The 9,601-nt window shown below is 41.6% G+C and overlaps 1 long non-coding RNA gene across 1 annotated transcript; it reads left to right on the top strand.

The window, feature by feature from the left end:
- The first annotated feature begins 6,059 nt into the window (after positions 1–6,059).
- Positions 6,060–7,850, top strand: LOC113018371 (uncharacterized). Its single transcript, XR_003271779.1, has 2 exons — positions 6,060–6,149; positions 7,644–7,850. It is a non-coding gene; the product is annotated as an uncharacterized LOC113018371 (long non-coding RNA).
- Positions 7,851–9,601: the final 1,751 nt, after the last annotated feature.

The raw sequence follows: 9,601 nt of genomic DNA, 5'->3' as shown, positions 1-9,601 counted from the left end.
GGTTAGGGTGTTGGGGGTGTTGGGGGTAGGGTCTTAGGCTTTGGCCCCACCCCTGCCACCAGCATATTTTTAAGCAATTATTTCTAACTTTTATTTGAATATTCAGTTTCCTACCATCTGCGCTTAAAAGGTAACCCGCCCTCCCCTTCGCACACATGACTATATGCCTCGGTGCTCTTATAATTACGTAACTCCTCGCCATCAACGTCTTTGGGAAATACAAGTTAATTAATAATGTTGATGTAGCTAACATCAGGCCACAGTTTCATGCCATCTACCCAGTCCGTGAGAAGTGAGGCGCTGTTACTGAATTGTTCTCGTCGCCTTTTAAAACATGTCTACTGTGTATCCACCTGCCGGAGGTTTGCGAGTTTCCGAGGTTTACGTGAACGCAATCCGTAGTGTTTGGATGCTCCCGAGTGTCCTCAAACGCATCTTTGGCTGTTTCCTTCGTCTTTGCTGAGCTTCGTGGAGTGGAGCTTGTTGTTGGTGTGAAGAAACTGTAAGTTTGCTTCGTTTCCTCCTCTAACAGTTTGTGTTTAGGAACTTTACTGTTTGTTCAGCTCGTGTTGGAGTTCTTCACACAACAAACTGTGTGTTTGTATTAAAGTCAGTGTGTAATGTTTTCTAACGAGGCCGAGTGTGTCCGCCTCTGTCTGTGTGTGATCAGACTCCGGGAGTCAGGCTACGTCCACACGTACCCGGGTATCTTTGAAAACGCAGATTTCTCTGTGCGTTTGCACCTTTCGTCCACACGTAAACGGCGTTTTCGGTCACTGAAAACAGATTTTTAAAAACTCCGGCCAGGGTGGAGATTTTCTAAAACTCCGTTTTTTTTTTTTTTGTTTTGTTTTTGTTTTTGTTTTGTTTTTGTTGGAAAGAGGTGGAAGCTCTTAATAACTGTAAACCATCTCTACCATCAACTGCTGAAGGTGTTTCTGGGGCAGATAACATTGCAGCATTATGGAGACAGCATTACAGTGCGTTGTTTAACTGTATAAAAAGTGATCCATATGAGGACAATCTTGACATGAGTAATGACACAATAAGTGTAAGGACACATGAAGTATATGAAGCCATTCATAGGTTGTCTGATAATAAATCCTCTGGTTTGGATCACATCACTGAAGAACATTTAAAACATGCTAGTGTAAGGCTAGCTCCTCTTTTAGCACTCTGTTTCACTGGGTTTATGATTCATGGCATATTACCAGACTCAGTGCTGTGTATTTTAAAGGTACCAGTTATGAAGGACAAAGCTGCAAAATGGGGAAGCAGTATTTCTGCCCCCTTGGTGTCAGACAGGGTGGGATTTTGTCTCCAATTTTATTTAATTTATATGTTGATGATTTGTCCATACAGCTGAGAGCCTGTAACACTGGGTGTATATTAGGTAAAGCACTGATAAATCATCTCATGTATGCAGATGACCTGGTTGTTTTTAGTCCAAGCAGTGCTGGGTTACAGGATCTTAATGTCTGTACTGAATATGGTGTGCAATATGACATTGAGTACAATGCTGCTAAAAGTGCTGTTTTGATATGTAGAACCAAGCAGCTAAATTTCCCTTTGTTTAAACTGGCACAAAAAACTCTTGAAGTTGATAAAAAGGTGAAATACCTCGGTCACTTTATTACTGAGCAAATGAATTATGACATATACAGACAGCGATGTAAGCTCTATGTGCAGGCAAATACTATTGCACGCAAATTCAGCTTTTGTTCATTTCCAGTTAAAGTGGCTTTGTTTAAAGCGTATTGCACACCGCTATATACTGCCCCCTTGTGGTCATCCTACAAACAATGTAGCATGCAGAAGCTGCATGTTGCATATAATGATGCGATGAGAATCCTTTGCAGGATACCTAGAAGTGGTAGTGCCAGCCAGATGTTTGTAGCTGTGGGTGTTTGGACTTTTAAAGCACTTTTAAGAAAGTTAATGTTCAATTTTAGAGAACGACTGGATGGTTCGAGTAACAGTATAATTTTAGCACTCACAGATCCGACACTGAGTGGTTCCCGTTAGTTTCTTGTCTTGTTTTTATGGACATGAAGTCTGCCAATAAAGATTGAATTGGAAAGTTATTGTTTCGGTGAAATGAATTTCTACAATACTGTTAATTCTACTCTCTGCAGTGTTTAAATGCTTACATATACACACAGTTACTGTCCCTCCACACATACGACCCCAGCTTGGTTTACTTTTTCCCACCGAGGCTTCTAGACTTCTGATTGGCCAACATTTCTGCACGGTTAGGAATCTAGCGCCACCTGCTGCTTTGGCATGTTCATAGCAGCGTTTTCCTTCATTTCTGCCTTTGTGTGGACGGGATTATTTTTTAAAACGGAAACGGAAAATCTCCGTTTTCAAAAACACCCGTGTACGTGTGGACGTAGCCTCAGACTAAACACCCTTAATGTGGTCTGAGCTCGGCCGTTTATATTGACAGGGGCAGCGGGAGAGCGGAGTTTGTAAATGAACATTTAGTACAGATGTGTGTTAGACGTTAATGTTATATAAAAACACTGACAGCTCAATCTCTGCCTCAGTCACTCTCCCTGATCCAGCTGAGTCAGCAGTGGGAAAAATCTGCTTTTCACAGGAACTTGGTCACAGCAATAAGAGAATACGTAGTTTATTCCAAGAAGATATCGTCTCTCTCCCATATGTAAAATCTTATTGGAACTGAAATGTTCCAGATATCACCTGGAAGACAGTCTGGATGGTCCCCCATAAATATTTGATTGTCAATAAGGTGAAAGAAGTCTCATTTAAAATTCTACATAAATGTTATCCAGCCAGTCACTACATGGTCACATTTATAAGGGACATTAATACTAATTGTACTTTCTGTGGGGATCATCCAGAAACTGTGACACATCTTTCTTGGTTCTGTTCTTTTACACAGAGATTCTGGAAGAATTTAGCAGGTTTGTTATTGTCCATATTTTAAGGGAGTTTTCTTTATGATGGAAAATGTTTTATTGTTTCTTTAAGTTCCCCAGGAAGTATGAGAAATGTACACACACGGTATAAATCATTAAATATATGTATATAAAGCATTAGTAAAAATATAAAACCATAATATACATAAAACACAATTACTTAAAATAAATCAATAAGTACACAAACACTTTAACCAGTGCTTTCTGAGACTGGATGTTTTTTTGTGATAAATTTGTTAATACTTTTAGCTACTTTTTTTTTTTAAATCCATAAATGTAAGTTTACTAACAAAACACCACATTTCTGTCATTATTTAAGGATGTGCAAATGTACATACAATCAATATCAGACTGCACCAACAAAAAACAATATTTATGTGTATTTTTGCATGTATTCATATAATTGTTACCTTTTTCTTTTACCCCTGGCTTTGTGTGTTCATGTTCTGTCCTTTTGTATACTTCATCTGTTCGTATGTTGTATACTCAGTTTTGTTAAATAAAGTTCTTTAAAAAAAGTGTGTTAGACGCAGATTCAACATGTCGGTCTTGAAAATACTGCGTCACAAACTCTAGAAGTGTTACAAAACACACAAGTTATTGTAGTTCACTAGAACTGAACTCACAACTAAAACTAGATGTGAAAAAGTTAAAACAGAAATAAAAACTAAACACACAAATTAAAATGAAATTATTGATAATGATCAATGAAATTGGAAAATTAAGTTTGGCCAAATGAATGGCTAACATTAACAGATAATTAGACATCAGGTATGTCAACAGGTGAAGTCAGATGTTCAGACAAGTCATGATTCTTTATTCGTGTACAAGTACAACACGCAGTGAAATGTAACCTGACTGCTCCTCCACTTGTGCAAAAGGGGGAGAAGAACATTATATATTATACAACCCTCGAGGTTAAAAATCGAGGTGCTCGTGCTTCATATATTAAATCCTCCATTAGGAACCTTGGTGTTACCTTTGACCCAGCTCTGACACACACGTTACATCTTTGGTTCGCTCTTGTTTTTACCATTGAAGAAATATCACTGAGTCCCATTGTGTCACGCTCTGAACTGGAAATGATTCTTCATGCTTTTGTTTCATCTCGCTTAGATTATTGTAATTCCTTGTTTACTTGCTGAAGTAACGCCTCCCTGGAACGACTGCAGGGTGTTCAGAATGCTGCTGCCAAGCTTCTGATAAAGCATCACAAACACTCCCATGCCACGCCCCTGCTGATTCAGCTGCACTGGCTCCCTGTCAAGTTCAGGGTCCAATTTAAGATCATAATCATGACTTATAGGGCCCTGCACAGTGTAGCTCCAACTTACTTAAGTGATCTTCTCCTTTCTTATCACCGCAGCAGGTCCCTGGCTTGTGGAGAGCCCACATGTCCGCGGCACAGACGGTCAGCAGAGTCTGAGCCCAGCATGGCTCTCAGTTAAAAACCTTCTCCAGGAACTAAAGGCAGTACACAGCTGTTTCACATCTTAAGCTTCACACTCCCAGAGTCCTCGAAGACACAAAAGACTCTTCTGTGGAGTTCCTGTTTCCCCCAACATCCTTACTACACCCCCACCATTTGTCTAATGCTGGGCTCACACTGTGCGATTTTTGGCCCATTTTGAGCCGATGAGTCGTGCGACCGTTTTGGTGATCGGCCCGATTTTGGCCTTCATCGTGCGTCGTGTAGTATACGTGGGGTAACGAGACGCGATTAACACCTCGACCAGCTCCCGATCATCAATCGCTCGGTCATAAAAAATTAAACCTGTTTGAAATCCTCGCGACCGTCGTGAGGGTGTCACCGCAGTTTGTCACACTGCTCACGCACAAACACGTAAACGTCGGTGAAAAAGACGGAGCAGCACAGCGGTGCAGCGTGTGATCTGGACACAAGCGGTGGAGGCACAACTTGTAGAACTTTGTGTCTGTGTGAGTGAAAGACAGAGGGAGAGCGACAGATTTTCTGTTATAACCTTCATGTTATGGAGGCACAGTGTGAGCACTCAGGTCCCATCAGAGCATCGGGCCGTATAGTGTGAGACCTGCATCGTGACCTATGACCTTCTAACCCCTGCGAGTCAATCGTGCAGTTTGAGCAGGAGCTGAATAACGCGACTGAATAAATCGCACAGTGTGAGCCCGGCAGTAACATCTGAGTGTGAGACATGTTAAAACCCAGTGGCACCAAGGCATCATACAATAAGATAATGTGATTAATACATCAGTAAAAGAATTTCTCATACACACTATGCTGAATATTGTTAGACTGATAACTGTTTTCAGCAATGAAGCAACTTTAGTAACAACTCTGGTTGGCACTCACATTTATCCTGACCACAGAGATATTAGTGTGAAGCTTTTGCAAATGTTGTTCACACATGTTGAACTGACTGAAGCTTCCAGTCACAGTGCATCAGTGTGTGTCAGTGAATGCATCGTGTGTGCTTCAGGCTCCATCTAGTGGCCTGATAGCAGAGCAGCTGATGGCAGCTTCCTCTGCCTCACACTGCTGTCTGACTGCATCCAGCTGACACTGAGATGAAGCAGGAAAGAAGCAGCTGATGTTTGGACAGCACACATGATGGACATCAGCTGATGTGCACATGAATGATTTGTGTTTCCTCTGCAGGTAGAAAGTGTGTGTGAGCTGAGCAGCATGGATCAGTGTGAGGACAGAGAGGAGGGAGCCCCTCCCTCTAAAAGAACTCTGTGTGGGGAACATGAGAGCCAGACCAAAGCTCAGAGGTGAGATGACCATCTCTAACTGTCCATGACTCTTCTCCATGTCACAGCTCAGCACTCACATCACTGCTGCATCATTATTCACAGGAACCAGCCTGGACCTCCACCCAGCTCTGTGTCCTGTAAGAGTGATGGGTCTAAACATTTCTCCATTGAATTTGAATCCCAGCCTGAGTCTGCTGCAGAGAGGTGAGCTGTTACCGTGTAAAAAACTGTTTACCTCTGGGTGGCGCTCTGTTCTTCCTTTTGCTCATGCTCAGCCTGCAAACAAGTTTATTTTTGGAACAACGAAGGGATTCTGAGTCTTCATCAGCTTCTGTGGCTGCAAATGAAAAACACGTTTTTCTTCTCTAACAGGGTCTACAAGAGACGTGCTGAACCTGAACCTGGAGGCAGCGGTTTTTCTGTCTTGCGTAGCACCAGCTTAAGAGGAAATGTCAAACCTGCAGAGAGGTGAGCTGTTAGTAACATGAACTCTTTGATTAAACTGCTTGATGTTGTTGGATATAAACTGCAAACACGTCGTTCCCTCAGTCCATTTAAACTGTCTCTTTAAAACAACTGAAAATCAACTTCATCAAACAGGAAGTGATGCTCGTGCTCATGGTTTCTGCATCAGTCATGCTGTGGAGGAAGTTAGCGGTAAACTCAGTTAAGCATAGAAATCACTTATACTCAAACTCAACCATCAGTAATTACTTCTTAGATTACATTCAGTTTGAGTTTCATAGAAAACAACAGTAAGCTGCTGTCTGTCTTTAGTGCCAAGAAGACCGTTTTCTACCAGCAAATAAAATCACAAGACAGTTTCTAAAGAAATTAAATACCAGCTGTTTATCAAACCGCTTCACAATCAGGGGATTTGTCTTTAAACACAAAGGAATCAAAGCTTGTCATAAGAACCGAACATCTTGTCTAAAGACCAAAGAGGAGAAACCATCCCCAACAATCTTCTCCCCATTTGTCCACCATTAAAATCCACCCTACTAAATAAAAATGAAATAATCGTTCATGCTGCCTGTTGGACGTGCGTTCTACTTAACGAGCTGTTCAGTAGGATTAGTTACCTTTGATGCTTGAACCAATCCAATTATCAGCACCAGAAATTCATTAGCAGTTCCCAATAATTTGTTTTTCAATTCATTGCTTGCCCTGAAATAATAAAGTATAAGATTTAATTGAAGACACATTTATTTACACACAACACAACATCTTTTGCTTTAGGCTTTGACACAAGCAGTACACTGCATGTACTGGACTTCCTTTAGTTAAGTCCAGAGACGTTTCCAAGTTCCATTGACTGAATGCTTGATTTATGCTATTTTGCTCTTTGAGGAAGGAACTCTGAGAAATATGTATGCAACGTGGTCGGTCAAAAACCTCTGACTCTTACATGATGAATCCAAAACAACAAAACAAGACTCGCTGAGAGGCAGAATCCTGGTTACATTTGTGATGACACCACCTCATGTTAAAAGCTGCTCTGGTTGTAAATGATCCTTTTATTAGGTTACACAGACAGAAAGGGTGTAACACAGACAGTGGAGCAAGTACACGAGTTATTTCTTTCCAAACTAATGTACAGACCCCTGAAAAATATATTTATCATTTATTTTTTATTAAAACATTTAACAGTTAAATAATATAAACAAAATTTATTTCCATTGAAAACATTTTATTGAATGACAGGTTGAGTTTAGATTCTAATCAAAAGATTAAAATATGCTCACAACAAAAATCAACTGACTTTCTACTGTAAGATAAAATGTACAATATTAGAGAGACAACAACAATCAGGTGATCTACTATGAGCAGCACCTGGTGACAGTGGGAAGGAAAAACTACATTTTAACAGGAGGATAGTTCTAACAGAGCCAGGATCAGGGAGGAGAGTAGAGAAAAGCTTCAGTGGAAAATGACTAACAGATGTATTTTTCTCTCTGTCAGAGCTGGAGAGAGTTCCTTGTGGTCTTCCTCTCCTCTTAGAAGGAAGGACTTTTCTGAAACAGAGTCTGGATCCATGGGAAGTGATCTGTTCCTGGGAAGTGATCTGTTCCTGGGAAGTGTTCGGTCTCCGCTTGTGTCTCTGGGAAGTGCTCGGCCTCTTCGAAGTGCTCGGTCCGTGGACTCTGTACCGTCCTTTGCTACAGAAACGTGAGTTATAACTAAGTTGTGAATGTGACATTCATGTGTTAAGTGTTAAAGTATAAAATGTTCAAAATAGATAAATTATACATATAATTATAGAAGTTATAGTATATTATATATTTACAGTGGGGCAAAAAAGTATTTAGTCAGCCACCGATTGTGCAAGTTCCCCACTTAAAATGATGACAGAGGTCAGTAATTTGCACCAGAGGTACACTTCAACTGTGAGAGACAGAATGTGAAAAAAAAATCCATGAATCCACATGGTAGGATTTGTAAAGAATTTATTGGTAAATCAGGGTGGAAAATAAGTATTTGGTTCAAACAAGGAAAATCTCTGGCTCTCACAGACCTGTAACGTCTTCTGTAAGAAGCTTTTCTGTCCCCCACTCGTTACCTGTATGAATGGCACCTGTTTGAACTCATCATCTGTATAAAAGACACCTGTCCACAGCCTCAAACAGTCAGACTCCAAACTCCGCCGTGGCCAAGACCAAAGAGCTTTCGAAGGACACCAGGAAAAGTATTGTAGACCTGCACCAGACTGGGAAGAGTGAATCTACAATAGGCAAGCAGCTTGGTGTGAAAAAATCAACTGTGGGAGCAATCATCAGAAAATGGAAGACATACAAGACCACTGATAATCTCCCTCGATCTGGGGCTCCACGCAAGATCTCATCCCGTGGGGTCAAAATGATCATGAGAACGGTGAGCAAAGATCCCAGAACCACACGGGGGGACCTGGTGAATGACCTGCAGAGAGCTGGGACCAAAGTAACAAAGGTCACCATCAGTAACACACTACAACGGCAGGGAATCAAATCCTGCAGTGCCAGACGTGTTCCGCTGCTGAAGCCAGTGCATGTCCAGGCCCGTCTGAAGTTTGCCAGAGAGCACATGGATGATACAGCAGAGGATTGGGAGAATGTCATGTGGTCAGATGAAACCAAAGTAGAAACTTTTTGGTATAAACTCAACTTGTCGTGTTTGGAGGAAGAAGAATACTGAGTTGCATCCCAAGAACACCATACCTACTGTGAAGCATGGGGGTGGAAACATCATGCTATGGGGCTGTTTTTCTGCCAAGGGGACAGGACGCCTGATCCGTGTTAAGGACAGAATGAATGGGGCCATGTATCGTGAGATTTTGAGCCAAAACCTCCTTCCATCAGTGAGAACTTTGAAGATGAAACGAGGCTGGGTCTTCCAACATGACAATGATCCAAAACACACCGCCCGGGCAACAAAGGAGTGGCTCCGTAAGAAGCATTTGAAAGTCCTGGAGTGGCCTAGCCAGTCTCCAGACCTCAACCCCATAGAAAATCTGTGGCGGGAGTTGAAAGTGCGTGTTGCTCGGCGACAGCCCCAAAACATCACTGCTCTCGAGAAGATCTGCATGGAGGAATGGGCCAAAATACCAGCTACTGTGTGTGCAAACCTGGTAAAGACCTATAGTAAACGTTTGACCTCTGTTATTGCCAACAAAGGTTATGTTACAAAGTATTGAGTTGTATTTTTGTTATTGACCAAATACTTATTTTCCACCCTGATTTACCAATAAATTCTTTACAAATCCTACCATGTGGATTCATGGATTTTTTTTCACATTCGCCACAGGGTTGTGAGCTTAGCCCCCTCCTATATTCCCTGCTCACACATGACTGTGTTGCCAAACACGAGTCCAACATCATCAGCAAGTTTGCGGATGACACAACCATGACACACAACCATCATAGTCCTCATCACAGGCCGCCATC

Source organism: Astatotilapia calliptera, unplaced genomic scaffold (genome assembly GCF_900246225.1).
Source record: "Astatotilapia calliptera unplaced genomic scaffold, fAstCal1.2 U_scaffold_7, whole genome shotgun sequence".
NCBI lineage: Eukaryota > Metazoa > Chordata > Actinopteri > Cichliformes > Cichlidae > Astatotilapia > Astatotilapia calliptera.
This window is presented reverse-complemented; position numbering and strand designations above follow the sequence as displayed.